Source organism: Jaculus jaculus, chromosome 3 (genome assembly GCF_020740685.1).
Source record: "Jaculus jaculus isolate mJacJac1 chromosome 3, mJacJac1.mat.Y.cur, whole genome shotgun sequence".
NCBI lineage: Eukaryota > Metazoa > Chordata > Mammalia > Rodentia > Dipodidae > Jaculus > Jaculus jaculus.
This window is the reverse complement of record NC_059104.1, coordinates 50,710,242-50,730,619: the sequence shown is the minus strand read 5'-3', so window position 1 is coordinate 50,730,619 and position 20,378 is coordinate 50,710,242. Positions and strand designations below refer to the sequence as shown.

Sequence of the window (20,378 nt, the reverse complement as noted above, 5' to 3'; positions counted from 1 at the left end):
GTGTTTAACCGCTAAGCCATCTCTCCAGCCCCAGTTGTTTTTTTTTTTTTTTTTTGTTACTCATCTATCATTTATTTAAACTGAAAATAGATATTTCTATGGAAAGGTGATAATGGGATAGGATGTGAAAAAGTCATGTTTTTTTTTTTTTTTAAAACACACACATTCATAGTTGTTTTTTTGATGGCTTGCTTCCAGTTTGCTAATTCTCTTTAATCAGAGTAGCATAGCTTGTTGTGTTTCATTTTGGGATTCCATTTCTGTTGTTTTCTCTATGATTTTATTGGAGGCTTCCATGGTGGAACTAAGTATCCTTGGTGGAGATCTGTCAATTCTCTGACTTTGATTGTTTTTTTGCATTGTGGTCTACCTATCTCTGGGTAAAAGTCTTACTTTATTGAGGAGGAAGCAAGCATTTGTCTCTGTAGTTTCTTCAGTGAGTGTTCTGTTTTAAATAAGAACCTGATTGGAGTAGGATGGACTTACAACTGCAGATGTGCAGATTGTATAGATTGCAAGTACATCAAAGGGTACCTGGGGAACTTGGAGGTGGGGAACTGGGAGCTCTTGCGTAATCATGTCACGTCTGTACACTCTTTAGCACAGTGGAATCAAGGCTTAGCGTACCAAGAGCTGGGAAGCTTAGGAACCAGGGCAAGAGGCCAGCTCCCAAAGTGGCCCATGCACCCTCTAGCTCAGGCGAACAGGGATGTGGAGATCCAGGGGCAGGCCAATCAGGAAGCTAGAACAAAAAGCCTGCTTCTGCAGCACACATGCTGGGTCAGGGCAGCCCCAAGCAGGCAGCAGGGGTACTGGGACTAGGAACTGGGAGGTGGGGAACTAACTGGGAGCGCTGGCCCACTTACTCTGTGCCTCTACCATCTGCAGCAGGGGATCCAGGAGTTGGGGACCCAGAGGCAATTCAACCAGAAAGGCAGAGCACAGGGTGTGCTTCTGCAGGGTGTGTGAGTGCAGGGTCCCTGCTTCAGTGTTTCTATCAGTCCCGTCTATATGAGGATTTTGTTCTGGTTTTGAAGTCAAAAATTTGCCTAGTAAGTCTGAGTCTCTATGGACTTTTGTTTGTTTGTTTGTTTGTTTTTGAGGTAGGGTTTCATTCCAGCCCAGGCTGACTTGGAATTCACTCTGTAGTCTCAGGGTGGCCTTGAACTCATGGTGATCCTCCTACCTCTGCCTCCTGAGTGCTGGGATTAATTAAAGGCATGTGCCACCATGCCCGGCTCTGTGGACTTTTTATTTCATAAAGTTATACATATCTTTCAAAATACATTTTCATTCATGTCATGGCAGAATGAAAAAGATAGAAAATATGGGTGTGCCAGGGCCTTTAGCCACTGCAAAGGCATGGGTCCCTTTGTGCTTGGGCTTTATATGGGTATTGGAGAATTGAACCCTGGCCATTAGGCTTTATAGGCAAGTGCCTTAACCACTGAGCCATTTCTCCAGCCTATGGTCATGCATCTTTAACCCTAAACTCTAATATACAGAACACCACAAAATCTGCATATTTCATTTTATGAATGTGTGTGTTTGTGTGTTTTCGGGAGTAAGTGTGTATGTGTAAAATGAAGATTGCTTTCTCCTTTTTCCTTTTATATTCAGTCAGGGCTCCAGACCATAGGATGGTGCAGGTCCACATTTAGGAAGGGTTTTCCCCTTCAGTTAACCCACTGAAGAAATTACCCCCTATTGACATAAATAATTCCTTCCCAATAATGTCTCTCTGAATTCCATCAAGCTGATAACCAAAATTAACAGCTGTATATCAATTTAGGTTGGTGGGTTATTTCTCTTCTTGTCTACCCTAAAAGAGTTTTTTTTTTTTTAAAGATTTTACTTATATGTGTGCAAAACACAATTATTTTTAAACTCTTTATCTTTAAATATACTTGGTAGAAATTATAGTTTCCACTTGGTTGAAGTGATAGTTTCCTAGTTTAATGCTTTATACCCTAAGCCAGAATCATACAGAATATATAGAGGAGATACTTTAAATAGACAAAACAAAATAAGTGAATTGCTAAAAATATTTCATTTATTTACTTACAGATCAAACGGGAGAGTGAGTTTGGGGTATCTGGGTCTTGAACTGCAAACAAACTCCAGAAATATGAGCCACTTGGTGCATCTGGCTTACGTGGGTACTGGGGAATCAAACCTGGGCTGTCATGCTTTCTGAGTTTGTGCCTTTAACTGCTGAGCCATCTATCTTACCCCAAACATGTAAATTTTGAGCTGATAAATTTTTAGAGCCAATGGATCATATGATCATCATAGTAAGTACTGAGTACTTAAAGATTTTTATACATGACATCCTGATGTGTAAAATTGAAAAAGAAACTAGTTTTGAATTTTAAGTTAAAAAATGTGTGTAAACTCGTTTACATATGGCTACAGGAATATTAGGAGGTATTCTCCTTCTGCTTGATGTGCATTTACATACTAATCAGTTGTTAATAACTTCTATACTTACAATAAACCATGACTTTCCCTCCCCTCCCTATTTCCCTTCACAACTCTACTCTCCATCATATCCACTCCCTCTCTCCATTAGTCTCTTTTATTTGGATGTCATCACCTTTTTCTCCTATTATGAGGGTTTTCTGTAGGTATTGCTAGGTACTGTGAAGTCATGGATATCGAGGCCAATTTCTGTCTGGGCAGTTGCATTGTAAGGAGTGGTACCCTTCCTTTGGCTCTTACATTCTTTCTGCCACCTTTTCTGCAATGGACCCTGAGCCTTGGAGGGTGTGATAGAGGTGTTTCAGTGCTGAGCATTCTGCAGTCACTTCTTCTTTAGCACTATGTCGCCTTTTGAGACCATCTTTTTGTATGTTACAAGTATTTTCAACAGCTTGTTTTTGCTTTGCTTTACTTGTTGAAGAGTTCCAGTCATTCTACTTGACTCAGCTTTTATATTAGTTGGTAACCTGTTACAGTGTGTTCCCATTTGTTGAGAACAATAGTTCATCCCACAAGTGGATATTCCTTTGGAATTTCAGTATATAAATCTTCTTTATTTTAATTTTTATGCACCTTAAAATAGCTTCTAGTTTCACTGGTGTGTTTTGACTCTAAATTGTAACATTTTTGATTTTTTTGTCTTGCATGTATTTTAGTTTGAAGTTATAAGAATATATATTGCAGGGAAAATATTGAATCTACAGTTGTACTTTTGATACTGAAAAATGTCAATCAACTTAAAAGATCATACAAGTTAAATTTAATATTTGCACTGGATTTTTTTTTACTATAGTTCTCATACTTTAAACCTTTAATTTTTTAATTTTTAAATTTTTTTGTTCATTTTTTATTTATTTATTTGAAAGTGACAGAGAGAGAGGGAGAGAAAGAGACAGATAGAGAGGGAATGAGTGCGCCGGGGCTTCCAGCCACTGCAAACGAACTCCAGATACGTGCACCCCCTTGTGCATCTGGCTAACGTTGGTCCTGGGGAAACAAGCCTCGAAGCGGGGTCCTTAGGCTTGCACAGGCAAGCGCTTAACCGCTAAGCCATCTCTCCAGCCCTAAGCCTTTAATTTTTATAAGTTCAGCAGCAAATAACAATGGCTTATGTTTTGTTATGATTTTTTCTACTATTTTCTTCAGTAAACATTAGTGTTTGAATTAAAGCAAATTAATGAAAGTTATTATTTCTCAGTGTTTCTGACCCATTGAGTGCAGCAAGTCATGCCTCACTTATCAGTAGAGGGGCTTTGACCACCTTGCGCACATCCACCACAGCCCAGCTGCATGGCAGATTGATGGCAGAGGGCATTCATGATAGAAGCATGGGAATGGCACTAACACTGTGGTATTATGTTTGGTTCGTAATCCCTATGTTATGTTACATTCTGTATATGGTAGAAAGTTGAACCTAATCCATTTGAGAAGAGCTTTATAGATTACAGAGAACTGCAATTAGAATTCTTATGTATAATCAGGCTGGCTGGAGGATAGAAATGAGGAGTAGCTGTCCATACCTTGGAATATCAGGGGCTCTACAGAGAAGTTTCTTCTGCTTTAAATCTTCCTTGGAGGTGGAAAATATACCTGTAGAGGAATGACATGGGTAATATTTTTCTCATTAAGTTACAAGGAAAACACACAAACTTATTGTAAAAGGTTTTGCTACCACAGTAGTATGAGTGCAAGTAGTTACAAATAAGCTTTATTTTAAAATTTTAACTTTTTCATAAAAATCAATTCACTGTAAGATGCACTGGAGAGTGTTCATTTATCCATTCCACGTGTTAATTTGGGGCTTTATATATGCTAGACACTATTATAAGAAATGTAGTGGTAAACAAAACATGGGACAGAGATCTTCTAGTCTCTGAAGACAGCAAACTGTTGGAGCAGTTCTGCTTTGTGGCTGTAACTGAGGTATTAGGCACAGTCTTAGAAAGGACCAGGAAGATGTCTTTCCCAAAGTGGTGGGGTCTGAGCTGAAAGGTGAGGAGACACCCAAAGGAAGATGCTGGGCACATGACAGCATGTATGTGTTCAGAGTGTAATCAAGTGAAATGCTTGCAACAAGGCTTACCTCTTTCACAAGAAAACAAAACCCCATTTAAGTGTGACAATTAGTAAGTAATGGAAAAAAGGCAAAGCTGCAAGAAATTAAAGTTCCTTCATTTTAATACCCGGTATGAAATTAGTCATATTACCATATTCCTACAATATGTTTAAAGAGAAGGAAAAAGAGGCAACAGCAAAGTCATCCAGAGATGTTTTCTCATTTAATATACTTTTGTGTAAATGATACTTTATTTTCCTGGCCAAAATTCCATGGAAAAAATGAAAAAATAGACTATGATTATTAATGAAAACAACTCACTTTTTAATTTATTCACACATGTGTATGTTGGGGCTGGTGGTGCACCAGGATCTTGCGACTGTAGTTGAATGCCTGTCCAGCTTTATATGGGTGGCTGGGGAATTGAACCTGGACTTTGCAAACTTTTAACCATTCAGCCATGTTCCCAGGCCCATAATTTGTGATTGTTAATGATTTAATGCTATAGAATTAGAGGAGTTTTGCTTGAGGGGGGGAATAGGAGGTGTTTGGATTTGTTTGCTTGGTTTTCCTAGCTGTGACCTATGCCTCTTAACTTTCTTGTCTGCAAAATGGACTTGGGATCATAATTGTAGCCTAATGTAATTTTATTTTGTGTTTTCAGTATCTAGAGAGTTTTTATTTGTTTACTGTACCTATAAGAACCAACATGGTGTGCATTTTGAGCCAGGACATGGCTGGTAGGAGCCTCACTACAGGTGTTGATGCTGTCTGTTGCACTGTTTCTCAGAATCTTATCACTTATTTACTTGTGCAACAGTGATTTGCTTTATGACCCTAATTTTCTAGTTTATTTTTATCTCTCCTTCTAAGGAAGTTTGAGATATCAAAAAAATAAATGAATTATGTGAATTATCTGAACATTGAGCATAGTAAATGTTTACCTTTAGCTTAGTCTTCAGTTTAATGTCTGTCAATGTGTAGCTGTTAAGTCATTAATAAAGGAAATAAGCCATAACAGATAAAAAGCATTAATTTTTGTATGATTAGTTTTTCTGGATTTGGTGTTTTTATTTATCACAAATGAATACTGGTTTTGGGGTTTGGGAACACAATATTAATTCTTGGTGATAATGTTTTTAGAATTCATGATCCATTATATTTCTTCTCATCCTTTAGGGCTCAACTAAAGCCCAGCTTCTCTTTTATTATGACAATCAGTTTTATCTCTGTTATTGTGTTTCCTTATTTGATGTCTACCTCTTTCTATTACAACTGAAGCATCCCAAGCTAGAGGGGTCTGGTTCCTACCCACTGCTTCATAGACAGTGAGAGTAGGACTGTACTGACACCATCTACAGTCAGTTTAGTAACCAGTGAGTAGCTGAAAAGAATTAAAAGACAAACAGTATTATCCCAGTTTTAAAGTGGCACAACTTGCTCAAAGATGGGACTGGGTGGTCATTGTACTTTAAAATACCCTATGTACATCCAGGAGACAATAATGTTACATATAAAGATTCAAGTGGAATCTTCATTATGCATTATCCACACTATAAATTGAGGAAGCTGAGGTTCTTTGTGACCTCATCAGACACATGGCTAGGAAGTAGATTCTCTTTATTTGGTTTCAAGTTCAGTGTTGTTCTGTGAAACATCGAAGAGCCTTTTGTGAACTTACTTTTACGTGTTTTGCCAGTCATTTTCCTGTAATCATTTGAACTCAGTCTAAATCTGTCCTTGTTGCTTTGATGCACACCTCACCTACGGAAGACAGAAGACTGGATTTTCTTTTTTTTTTTCTTTTAAGAAAAAGTTGTTTACTAACTTTAGTTTTAGAAATTGTACTAAACATTTCTCATTTTCAAAATCCACATTTCACAGAGAAGATAAGAAGTTTCTGAAGTCCAGCTTTGGATTCTGTTGGGATTCATTCTGATGAAGCAGTGTTTTTAGCTGAGAGAAGTGCTTCTTTCTTCTGCTTGCATTCTTTGAGGAGCAAATGGGTGTTGACTGTACTGATGTAGGTGTTCTGAAAGCCAATGCTGGGCTCTTGCCTTTGGAGCCAGTCATCTGATTTAGGTTTGCAGAATGTGGAGTTTTTTTCTCTGGTGTCTTCAGGCTGAGTTTACTTGCAGGAGTGGTGGGACTGCTCTTCAGTGCTTCTAGGAAGCTTCTACCTTTAGCATGATGCTTCACTGTTCAATATACTTTTGGAGGCATTATACTTTTTCACAATTTTTGCTTCTTTAAAACTGAGTGTATAATTTCTTGCTTCTCGACAAAGTAGTTTCTGTATTTGGGGTGTCAATTTAGCCTTGGGTTTGAGACGCACTGGAGAGTTATCCAGAATCAACAGCTGGAAACAGTATGGGCATGTTTCTTCAAAAGTCCTATTTTACTAGAAGGTAGCGGGGCCTGGCCTGGGAAGCTTCCACTCAGATTATGAGCCACAGCTTCCAGGTAGTGTTTCTGCCACATTGCTGAAGCCAACGCCACTTTCCCGCCGCTGAAAATGGAGATGCCGGAAGTCAGTTTCCCCTGTTTTAATGTCCACCTTTAGCTAAGAAAAGGTGAAGCATGAAACAACCAGTAACCTTAAACTTGGAGGCCCTGCCATTCTCAGTGTTTTCAGTAATTCTTTCAGGAACTATTTATTGTCTCTCATTTGCCAGAAATGACAGTAGCAAAACACTGGAGAAAACAATAGTAAGACTCAGACCCATCATAAGCTTGATTATCTAATGACAATATTTAATGTAACACCTTTAAAAAACTTGTACTGAACTAAATGAGACAGTTCTAATTACTGCCTTGGAAAGATATCCATGAGATACTATTAATTCCTAAATACACTGTAGCCCCTAAGGGATTACATGAGTGTATTTTTGTTGTTTATAGAAATGTGCATAAATTATGTAAAAAGATAACCTCTGAAACCGTTAAAATGTGGCTGTGGGGGGGGGTCGGTAAGGATGGCATAGGCGTTTTCTAGCGATAGGATTATGAGTTTTAAAAATTCTAAATATTTCTTACCATTTTAAAAATATTTCACTTATTTGAGAGAGAGAAAAAGAGAGGGGCAGGTAGGAAGATACACAGAGAATGGGCATGTCAAGGCCTCTATCCACTGCAAAGGAACTGCAGATACATATTCCACCTTGTGCATCTGGCTTTACATTGGTACTAGGAAATTGAACCTCGGTCCTTTGGCTTTTCCAGCAAGTGCTTTAACCTCTAAGCCATCTCTTTACCCCTCTCACCACTTTTAATGTTAAAAAAAATTGTAAAGGATATATTGGCTTTTATCTGGAGAATGTATTTTAAGTGAAAAACAATATTAAGGGGAGATGTTTGCTTTCACATATATGTTTTTTATAACATCACAGTAATTTTTTTAAATTTTGTGTGTCTGTATGTGGTATGTGAACGAACATGTAATTATGTGCATGTGGAGGTTAAATATCAACATTCTCTACCTTACCCTTTGAGACAACCTAGAGTTCACACTCAAGGCTAGCTAGCCCATGAGCCTCAGGGATCCCTGTCTCTGCCTCCCCAACCTGGGATTACAGGCATGTTGCCACCATGCCCAGCATTGTCTATGTTATTTTACATGGGCACTGGAGGTCCCGACTCAGGTCATCATGCTTGGGCAGTAACTACTTTGCCCACTGAGCCATCTTCCCAGCCCCAGTCTAGTATTCTTTTTTTTTTTTTTAAGTTAACAACATATTTTACATGGATACATCATGTGTTGGTTCCTTCTTTTCCCTCTTCCGTGTCCCCATTTTGCTGGGGACTCTCCTCAGTGGGGTTGTACCCATGGGGTTGTGGAAGCAGCCGTCTTTTTTTTTTTTTTAAGTTGAGGGAATATCTCTGGGCATAATGTTTCACCCTATGGCTCTTAAAATCTTTCTTTCCCCTCTCCCACAAATTCCCTAAGTCATGTTGGGTGTGTTTTAAGTCTACTTCAGTGATGAGCTCTTAGGAGCCTCTGGATCTCTACTTTGGTAGGTGTTGAGTATCCTCAGGGTCTGTCTCCTATACCCTGGTGCTTATTATCAGGAACAGCATGGAAGCAGCACTCTTGCTCTTTTCCCCATCCCTCTGTGGATTCAGTTGTGGCTTGGTTGAAGTGCAAGGGGTAGTGTATCTCCTCTGGTCTCACTCCTTCTGAAAAAGGAGAACAGATTCTCCAAGGGAGAGTAAAGTCAGAATAGTTTGAATGTGATAATAGGGAGAATTTGATGTATGTAACCACTCTTTTAGCCAAAGACTAGTAAGAGCTTGACACTGGAGAACATAAACTTTGTCTCCATAGGATTGTGATCTGGCTCCCAATTCTAGATATGGGTTCCTTTACACTGAGTGGATCTCTTAGCCAATCAGAAAGCTGTTGGTTACCCACTGAGGGTGTGTACCACTATTGCACTGGCATGGACATCCTGTCAGGGTGTTTGCTTCTGAGTAGCTTAGACCATTGGTTGCTCAGACTGTCATTGGCCACTTTCCCCAGTAGCTCATGTATCACTTTCCAGAACTAGTCCAGTCTAGTATTTTTTTTTTTTTTTTTTGGTTTTTCGAGTTAGGGTCTCACTCTTGTCCAGGCTGACCTGGAATTCACTATGGAGTCTCAGGGTGGCCTTGAACTCACGGCAATCCTCCTACCTCTGCCTCCCGAGTGCTGGGATTAAAGGCGTGCGCCACCACGCCCGGCTCCAGTCTAGTATTTTTTAAAAATCAGTCTTCCTTCTGTATTTTCAAAAACAAATATAGAATGATACTTAAATCTATCTATGATAACGAAATGAATAAAATTTGTTAAAAACTAGTTTTCCCATTCTACCTTTAGAAAGAAGCAAATATGATAAGCAAAGTTAACATCCTAACCAAAGGTGGATGTTGGTGGTAATGAGAATGTGTAGCTAGAGCTAAGCCCCTTATCATCCAATTACTGGTATTTCTTGGGTGTGATTAATTAAATTTGTTTGCATAATTGCAATACTGAAATGTCATAACAATGACAACAAATGTTTATGTGTGCTTATTAAAGCAGATACTATTGTACATATTTTACATATGTTGAGTAATCCTGTGAAGTACATACTTTATTTACTTTTTTTATCTTAAAAAGTGAAACTCAGAAAAGTTAGTATTTTGCCTAAGACCTAGTTAATGGCTAGTCTGTGTTGTAAAGTATACACTCTTGATGTGGGGCTTTTGGGTTCAGGGAGGGCTTAACTTCCTTAGTAGTGATGTAGGAGATCCCAGACCCATGAGCCCCAACTTTGGTTATTGTCCAAGTTAACAAAGAATTGAAATCATAGACTCAGAGGAGGGTAAGGTTTTATTTTAAGGAGAGTTATAATCTAGAGAGAAGGCTAGCCAGAAGCCCAAGCCAAAAGATACTCAGGCTGGGAAAGGGAAGGACGACCAAGAAACTTTCACTTAGAGAAAGTTTACACACACACACACACACACACACACACACACACACACACACACGGTAAGCAAGGCAGGAGAGCCCATGCAACAAGATCCTGTTCATATAGGGGTCAGAGAAGGCTAAGAGAGAAAAGGAACTCAAAGCTTACAGAGAGAACACAGGTAGCAAAGCAGGAATGCACTCAAAAATGGAAGATGAAATTGCCCAGAAAAATGGAAACTCTGCTAGAGAGGTCCTGTCCCTCACATAGTAAAGAGCCAAGGGGGTAAGGACCAAGAAAGAGACTTATACACCCATGTCAAGAGGCATGAAGTAGTGATTGACACACATGTATCAATCCCATTTATGTATCCAACATCCAATTTGGATGAGCCTTATCATCATACTCAGGTGTATAGTGGAGAGATCTGATTGGTTGATGGGCTTAAGAAACTGACTCAACAAAGGCCAGCCCACAGGTGTGCTAAACTCAGGAAAACCTGTAGAAGCTGGAAGCTACTACTGAGAAATTGCTTGCAACCATCGTGGATGAGACTGGATCAGAAGCAGGTTCTAGTCCTGCTAAGGAAGGCAAGGTGGTATCTCTTGGCCCTCTGTCCCTGACTGGCTACCTTATTCCTGTTGTCTATCACTGCTATTTCTACATGCCAGCCTGTAGGCTTTTAAGTAGCCCAGTTATTAATAGAAGATTTAGTTTTTCTGCTATAATCAAAAGAGAAGATTAACTTTGGTTAGGATTTTGGCAGTCCTAGCATCAAAGTTATTTTTCAGTCTTCCAGAGATGATTACAGAGCATTTGTCATTCATGCTTTAAAATGTATCACTGGGCATGGTGGCGCGCGCCTTTAATCCCAGCACTTGGGAGGCAGAAGTGGGAGGATCATCCACAGCTCGAGGCCACCCTGAGACTACATAGTTAATTCTAGGTCAGCCTGGACCAGAATGAGACTCTACCTCGAAAAACCAAAAAAAAAAAAAAGTTTGTGTGTGTGTGTGTGTGTGTGTGTGTGTGTGTACACATACATACATTACATGCATACATATATATGTATACACACACACACACAATTAGAGAGAGAGCGAGCGAGAGAGAGAGAATTGGGTACCCCAGGCCTCTGCCCTCTGCAAATAAACTCCAGATACGTGGACCACCTTGTACACCTGGCTTTATGTGGGTACTAGGGACTCAAACTCAGGTCCTTAGGCTTTACAGGCAAGTGCCTTAACTGCTGAGCCATTTCTCCAGTCTCATTGTTGCATTTTACCTTATCAAGTTGTTAGCAAGGATAACATTGATTACATTCACATTTATTATTATTATTGGTAGTTCAGTGGTGAAAAATATCACCAACCTTTGCTTCCAGTAGATTTCAGCTTAATTCTGGCAATTTTTTAGTTATGGTAGATTATTTTTTTCTTCACTTATAAAACAAGAATAACAGTATTACCCTTTCAGGCTAGCTATAAGAAATACATGGCAAAAAGACATTTAATGTAGAGAGGTGCATGATAAGACCATAATAAATATTCAGGCACTTCTCCAGGGAAGTATTTCAAAAGAAAATGACCAATTTTGGAAAATAAACGATACCTGTTTGCTATAAAACACAAGTCTAACTGCTGGTGGAGAATGAATATTTTGCAAAAAATTATTAATATTTTAATATGGCTGATAATGATTAATTCAACAACCTTATTACAGATGAAAGTGGCTGATCTTTGACAGTTAATAAATTCATCCTAGCATGTGGTCATATGTGATATTGCACATTGTTTAGAATTCTGATATTTTCTCAGAGTGTCAGAGAAAAGGGGTGGGAGATGCCCCAGTGGTTAAATGTACTTGTTTGCAAAGCCTGCTGGCCCGGGTTCAATTCCATAACACTCACCTAAAGTCAGAGGCACAAAATGGCTCATGAGTCTGCAGTTCCTTTACAGTGGCAAGAGGCCCTAGCACTCCTATTCTGTCTCCTTCTCTTTCTTTTCCTCTCGCTCTCTCTTCCTCTCCCTCTCTAATCTTTCGTTTCAAATAATGTATTTTTTTTTTAAGAATGGCAGAAATCAGCTAGATTCTGACTAGAGAACTGAGGATAGACACTTCCAATTTTGAGGGGAATTCCCTCTCACCATTTAGTAATAAAGTGTATATTTCATTGTTTATGCATCCTGTGAGCTTAGTTTTAAAATACTCTGTATTTGACTTTATTCTGTGTACTTGAATTTATTCCTTAAATACTTGAGATAAAGGGTGTTCAGTGTGAGGAAGTTTGAAGATGAAGAAACATGTTTGAGCCTCCCTTTTGTGGCTATATTTCATTTTGGAGTGACATGGATGCACATTCATATGGAAACTGTCTTTTTTTCATTTTTTTATTGTTAGATATGGACATATTTTGTATGTAAACACCACATGTTGGTACCATCCTTTCCCTCCTCCCTGCCCCTTTTCTGAAGAGGCCTTCCTCAATGGGGATGCAGGTCAACCCCATGGGGATTGTGGGTCATGCATTATGGGGGCAGCAGTTAGTTATGAGGGAGAGGCAATGTCTCTGTGCAAAATGTCCCAACTTGTGGCTGTAACAATCTTTCTGCCCCTCTTCACAAAATTCCCTGAGCTAGGCTGGGAGCATTTTAATTCTGCTTCAGTAATGTGCCCTTAAGAGCATCTAGATGTCTGGTTTGGTAGGTGTAGAGTGTCCTCAGTATCTTTCTCCATCACCCTTGTGCTGATATCAGTCAGCTTGACTAAGAGAGCAGCATTCTTGCTCATTTCTCCAATTCCTCTGTGGTTTCAGCTGGGGCTGGGGTGGAGTGCGCTGGGTTGTCTCCTCAAGTCTGAAAAAGAGAAGCAGGATCTCCAATGAAGAGTGAAGTCAGAGCCAGTTAAATGGGATAACCGTTATTAATTTAGAGAGAATTATAAGGGTTTAGACACTTTTTTTTGTACTCAGTGAATACAGACAAGTTGGTGGTTTAGACACTTTTATAGTTTAAAGTTAGTGGGAGCTTGACAATGGAAAGCAGAATCATTATTTGGATATGATTCTTACTTTTTTCCTAGTTCCAGGTATGGTTTCCTTTCCACTGAGCAGATCTGTTAGCCAATACAAGAGCAGTTGGTTACCCATCATGGCTGTGTGCCAGTAGTGCACTTGTGTGAGCATCATGTCAGGTTGTTTTGCTTCTGAGTCTCTTAGACTTTGAGTTGCTCAGACAGATGTTGGCCACTTCCCCCTGGTAGCTCATGTAGCATCTTCCAGCCCTAGATGGGCTAATTGTCTGAGGACTCGCTCTCCTCTGGATTCCAATCAGGTTTCTCCATGATTGGTGTCTTCAGCAGTAGGGTCTTACCATTAGCCTCTGGTGAGTAATCAAGTGCTCTGACAGAAATTTGTCTTGTTTGTTTGTTTTGGAAGATCTGGTAGGTCTCTCTGTTCAATATCACATTGTGGATGTAGACCACATCCTGGTACAGGGAATTACAGGCCAGTGCCAAGGGAAAAGATACAAGCAGAATGCAGAGAAGAAAGAAAAACAGGAGAATTTTGAGGTTAGGTTTCATCTCACTCTCTCCAGGTCCCTTCGGTTCAGGTGCTCCCTCTAAGGTTTGCTTGAGGGTTCCACTTTTTAGTCTGATTTCCAGGATATAGGATTCTATGGTGCCAGTTCAATTTGGGTTCAAACTTTTTGTCCCTCCCTCTACCCTTTCTCCTTCCCCACCCTTTCCCTTCCCCCAAGCCCTACCCTCCCTATTGTCCAAGCCTCAAGATGCTATTTTAGTTATATCAGCAACTTGGACTGATCTAGATTAGGAACTGCAAATAAGTGAGATCATGTGACAATTGTGTTTCTGTGATTGTGTGAGTTCACTTAAAATGATCTGTTCCAAGTTCAATAATTTTTCTCAAATTTCAATCTCTCTCTCTCTCTCTCTCTCTCTCTCTCTCTCTCTCTCTCTCTCTCTTTAACTGCTGAGTAGATTTCCATCATGTAGATAATACCAAATCTTGGTTGCCCATTCATCCAGTAATAGGTACCTGTGTTGATTCCAGTTTTTAGTTGTTATGAATTGAGCAGCTATAAACATAGTTAAGCAAATATTTCTGAACTGAGATGTGAAGCTTTTAGGGTAAATGCTCAGTAAGGGAATAACAGGATCTGTTGGTATATCTGTATTTATCCCTTTCAGGGGTCTCCAAATTGACTTCCATAGTGGATGTACTAGCTTACCTTCCTGCTAACATTGAATGAGGGTTACTATTTCTCCACATCCTTACCAACATTTGTTTTCATTTTATTTTTTAATGTTTGCTGTCCTTACTGGGGTGAGGTGGAATATTATAGTTGTTGTAATTTGCATTTCCTTAATGGTTAGGGATGTTGAACATTTTCTTAAGTGTGTGTTAGCCATTTGTAATTCTTTTTTTTTTTTTGAGAACTCCCTAGTTAGTTCTCTGCCCCATTTATGGAGTGGGTTGTTTGCTTTTTTTATTGTTTAGTTTTTTTTGTTCTTTGTAGATTCTAGGTATTAGGCTTCTGTCAGTGTTATAGCTGGCAAAGATTTTCTCCCATTCAGTCTATAATCTGTTGGCTGTGCTTATGGTGTGTTTGTCTGTGGAACAACTTTTTAGCTTCATGAGATCCCATTAGTTAAGTGCTTATTTAATTTCCTTGGCTACTGGGGTTTTGTTCATGAAGTCTTTTCCCAGTCCTACATTGTGGAGTATGCTTCCTGTTTTTTTCTTCTAGTAGTTAAAGTGTTCCAGGTCTTATATTGAAGTCTTTAATCCATTTGGACTTGATTTTTTGTGTATGGTGAAATGAGTGGGTCTAATTTCATTTTTCTGCATATGGTTATCCATTTTGTCCAACAGCATTTGTTGAAGATGCTGTCTTTTCTCCTGTCTATATTATTGGCACCTTTGTCAAAAATCAAGCAGCTGTAGTTGTGTGACCTAAAGTCTGGGTCTTCAGTTCTGTTCTACTGATCTATGTTTCTGTTTTTATTCCAGAACCATGCTGTTTTTTTGTCACTATATCTTTGTAATATAGCTTTAGATCAGGTATGGTGATACCACTAGTGGTGTTTGTTTGACTGAGGATATGTTTGCATATCCTAGGCCTTCTGCCATTCCATAAGAATTTTGAGGTCATTTTTTCAGTCTCTGTGAAGAATGAAGCTGGTATTTTTATTGGTATTGTGTTAAATCTGTATATAGCTTTTGGTAGAATTGCCATTTTCACAATATTAATTCTACCTATCCAAGAACATGGGAGGTCCTTCCATCTTTTTAAGTCCTCTTCTGTTTCTTTCTTGAGTATTTTTATGTTTTCATTATATAGTTTCTCCATATCCTTTGTTAGTATTATGCCAAGTTATTTAAATTTTTGTTGTTATTGAAAATGGGAGTCTCACTGATTTCTTTCTCTGTATATTTATCCTTTGCATATAGAAAAGCTACTAATTTTTGTGCATTAATTTTGTATCCTGCCACTTTGCTGAGGGATTTATCACCTTTAGAAGTTTTAGGATGGAGACTTTCGGGTTACTTCTATATAGGATCATGTCATCTGCAACTAGGGCTAACTTGACTTCTTCCTTTCCAATCTGAATCTCTTTTATTTCTCTCTCCTGTCTTATTCCTTGGGCTACTACTTCTAGAACTATGTTGAAGAACAATGGTGAGAGTGGGCACCCCTGTCTTATTCCTGATCTCACTGGAAACTCCTTGAGTTTTTCCCCATTAAGAATTATTTGGGCTTTAGGAGCTTTATATATAGCCTTTATTGTGTTGAGATATAAATCATCCATGCCTGTTCTGTCCAGTGTTTTGGTCATGAAGTGGTGTTATATTTTGTCAAAAGCCTTCTCTGCATTAATGAGATGATCATGTGGTTCTTAGGTTCAGTTTATTTCTGTGGTGTATTACAATGACCAATTTCCATATGTTAAACCATCCCTGCATCCCTAGAATGAAGCCTACTTGATCAAGGCAAATAATGCTTTTGATGCATTGTTGAGTGCAGTTTGCAAGGATTTGTTCAGGATCTTTGCATCTAACTTCATTAGGGGTATAGTCCTATAGTTTTCTTTCCTTGTTACATCTCTGTCTGGTTTTGGTATTAGCTTGATGCTACCTTCATAAAAGGAGCCAGGGAGGAATCCCTGGTCTCCAATTATGCGGAATAGTTTGAGAAAAATTTGCTTCAATTTTTCTATGAAGGTTTCATAGAATTCACCTTAGAAGTCATCTGGTCCTGGACTTTTCTTTTGGGGAAGGTTTTTGATTACCTTTTCAATCACCATGGATATGATAGGTTTGCTTAGAAGATTAATCTGCTTTGCATTTAGTTTTGGTAGGCGGTATGTGTCTAGGAATTCATCCATTTCTTCCAGATTATTTAATTTTGTGAAGTAGAGGTTTTTGAAATATGCTCTGATTATTCTTCCAATTTCATGGATGTATGTAGTGATGTCTCCTTTTTCATTTCTGATTTTGTTAATTTGAGACTTCCCTTTTTTGTGTTTTATCACTTTGGCAAGTGTTTTGCTAATCTTGTTTATTTTTCAAAGAAACAGCTCTTCATTTCATTGATTTTTAAAAAATTGTTTTCCTAGTTTCCAATTCATTAATTTCTGCTCTAATCTTGAATATTTCTTTCCATCTGGAGCTGTTTGGGTTGGATACTTCTTGTTTTTCCAGAGCTTTTAGTTGGACAGTCAGGTTATTGAATTGTGATCTCTCTGTCTTTGTAATGAAGACATTTATGGCTATGAATTTTCCTCTTATGATTGCCTTCATTGAGTCCCATAGGTTTTGTGAGGTTGTGTTTTCATTATCATTAAAATTTAGGAGTTTTACAGTTTCTTTTTTGATTTCTTCCACGACTTATTCATTGTTTAAAAGTGTGTTTTTTCTTTTCCAAGAATTGGTAGCATTCTTGATGTGTCTCTTGTTAATTTCTAGCTTTAAAGCATTGGGATCTGACTTGGTGCAGGAAGTTACTTCAATTTTCCTGATTTTATGATAGCATGCTTTATGGCCTAATATATGGTCAGTTTTGGAGAAGGTTCCATGGGCTGCTGAGAAGAATGTGTATTCTGTAGAGTTTGGGTGGAAAGTTCTGTATATATTCTTCAGGTCTCTTTGATCTATGATGTTGTTGAGCTCTATTATTTTCCTGTTATGTTTTGTTTGGATGATCTGTCTACTGATGATAGTAGAATATTGAAGTCTCCAACTATGATGGTGTTGGTGTTTATTTCTGTTTTATTGTCGAATAGATTTTGTTTTATAAACTGTGGTGTCCCTGTGTTTGAGGCATATATATTTATGGTTGTAATGTGCTCATGTTGTATCATTCCCTTGATGAGTAAGAAGTAGCCTTGTCCTTTTTATTACTTTTGTTTGGAAGTCTATTTTATCAGGTATTAATATATCAACCACTGCTTGCTTTTTATTTCCATTTTCTTGGAATATCATTTCCTAACCTATCACCCTGAGGAGGTGTCTATCTTTAGTGGTAAAGTGGGTTTTTTGAAGATAGCAGATAAAAGGGTCCAATCTTTTCATCTATCCTGATAGCCTATGTCTTTTTATGGGTGAGTTAAGACCATTAATATGTAAAGTTATTACTGTGAGGTTTGAATTAATCCCTGCCATGATGAGGTGTTTTATGGGGTTGGGTGCTTACTTGTGTTATATACTGTTTTGAGCCTGGTCTGTTTTGGTTATTGTGACCTTCTTGATAGCTCCTGAGATTGGTTGCCTGACTATTCTGTGTGGAGTATTCTGTCAAGTATTCTCTGCAGGTTTGGCTTTGTGTTCATATAATTATAACATTAACTTTATTCTTGGAAAGTTTTTGTTTCACCATCTATTATGGGGGAAACTTTTGCTGGGTAGAGTAGCTTGGGTTGGAAACCATAGTTTTTCAGACTTTGAAGTGTTCCATTCCAGGCCCTTCTGGTTTTCAGGGTTTCCATTGAGAAGTCTGATGTTATTCTAATGGGATTGCCTTTGTATGTTGTGAATTGCTTCTCTCATGCTGCTTTTAACATACTCTCTTTGTTTTAATTGTCAAGGGTTTTAAATATGATGTGTCTTAGAGAGTTTCTTCTTTGGTTCTGTCTGTTTGGTGTTCTGTGGGCTTCTTGTATCTGGATGAGCCACTGTTTTGCCAGATGCAGGAAATTTTATTCAATAATTTTGTTGAGTATATTTTCTATGTCTGTGGTCTGGATTTCCTCTCCTTCTAGTATGCCCATGATCTGGATGGTTGGTTGTTTTAGAGTGTCCCACAGTTCCCTCATGTCCTATTCACTTGATTTTTTGAACATAGCAAAATTTTTGGCTTTCCAATCAATTTCTTCTGTTCTATCTTCCAGGTTAGAGGTTCTGTCTTCCACATGAGTAACTCTGTTGGTGAGTGGTTGTAGAGAGGTTTTCATCAATTCTATTTGATTTTTTGTTTTCTGTTCTGTTGTTTTGTGTAATGTCCATCTCTGTTTTGAGGTATAATTTCAATTTGAATTCTGAGTTTTTTTGATGCCTGTTGTGGTTCATTCTTGCATTTGATCAAGTCTTCATTAAGCTTAGTTAAGCAGTTGTTGAGGTCTTCCATTTCTTGACTTACCTTCAATTTACTCATACTTCTTTGTAGGGTTCTAACATTTTCTTCTATCAAGTTAAGCCTACTGTCAAAAGTTGAATGCTCTAGAAGACAATTCTGTTCAATTTAATTGATATGATTGTTGGTTCTTTGATAGTTTGCTTCAAGTTCAGTGATTTTTTTGGGGGGGGGTTTCAAGGTAGGGTCTCATGCTGGTTCAGGCTGACCTAGAATTCACTATGTAGTCTCAGGGTGGCCTCGAACTCATGGCGATCCTCCTGCCTTTGCCTCCCAAGTGCTAGGATTAAAGGTGTGCACCACCACGCCAGGCTTTAGTGAGTTTTTTTTTAAAATCAGGTTCTCATTAGTTGTTGTATTTTCATTTTGGGAATTAATTTCTGTTGATTTCTCTATGATTTCACTGGAGGCTTCTGTAGTAAGACTAGGCATCCTTGGTGGAGATCTCTCAGTTTTCTGAATTACATTGGCTTTTTTGCACTGTTGTCTACCCATTTTAGGAAGACACTTTATTTTATTTTATTTTTTATTATTTATTTAATTTTTTTTGAGGTAGGGTTTCAGGCTTACCTGGAATTCACTATGTAGTGTCAGGGTGGCCTCAAATTCATAGTGGTCCACCTACCTCTGCCTTCCAAGTGCTGGGATTAAAGGTGTGTGCCATCATGCCCAGCTAAGGAAGACTCTTTGTTTTATTGAGGGTGAAGCAAATTTTTGTCCTTTGGCTTGTTCACCCTCTGACTCAGGTGAACAGGAGGGATGTTGTTACCCAGTGGCCAGTCAGGATATCAGAGCAAAAAGCCTGATTCCATAGCTCACACAGGAACCAGGCCTCCCCAAGCAAGGCACAATGGGACCCACCAGGACCAAGGGACTGGGAGGAACAAGGGAACAGGGATCTGGTCTACTTCTTGATGCACCGTCCAGCACACAGACCAGTGCAGGGAACCCAGACCATGGAGGTGGGAGCAACCCAGAAACAGGGGTCTGGCCTACTCACTCCAGACCACCAGGCCTGTTCACACACTGTGGTTACAAGGAAATCAGATTAGGGAGGTGAGAGTAGCCCAGAAATTCTGGCCTACTTACTCCAGACCACTGTGCCCACCCACACACTGTCTGTCCAAGGAACTCAAACCAGGGAGGTGAGAATCAATGGTCTGCTTACTCCAGACTCAGGCAGTAGGAGGGGGCCAAAATGGGTCCAGCCTACTCACTCCAGACCTCGTGCCTGCCCACACACTGCCTTGCAAGGAACTCAGGGAAACTGTTTTGTATGTATGTATATGGAGACTGTGTGGTATGTGGTGTATGCACATGTATGTGCAGATGTGCATGCCCATGTGTGTGAGTGCAGAGGTCAGAGGAAAATGTCAGGTGTCTTCTCATTGCCCATCAGTATATTTCTTCCCTTGAGACTAGGCCTATTCCACACACCAGAGCTGCTGTTCATCAGCAGTGAGCACCAGTGATTCTCCAGTATCCATTGCCCTCTCCCTCCCCCTCCCATATTGAGGTTACAGAATTGTGCGATTTAGTTAGTTTGCTTCCTTCCTTCTTTCTTTTTTCTTTGGTTGAGATAGAGTTTCATTCTAGCCCAGGCTGACCTAGAATTCACTATTTAGTCTCAGGGTAACCTCGAACTTACAGCGATCCTCCTACCTCTGCTTCCCAAGTGCTGGGATTATAGGTGGGTACCATTATGCCTGGCTGGACATAGTATTTTAACAGTTAAATAGAATTATACTTCCTCTTTCTTAT

At 39.0% G+C, this 20,378-nt stretch overlaps 1 protein-coding gene and 1 pseudogene across 4 annotated transcripts in view; one reads left to right on the top strand and one right to left on the bottom strand.

Moving 5' to 3' along the window:
• Window positions 1–20,378, top strand: part of Tdrd3 (tudor domain containing 3) — a 206,771-nt gene that overhangs the window by 135,298 nt on the left and 51,095 nt on the right. The window lies entirely within an intron of this gene.
• On the bottom strand, window positions 6,391–7,018 carry LOC101615886 (annotated as a pseudogene).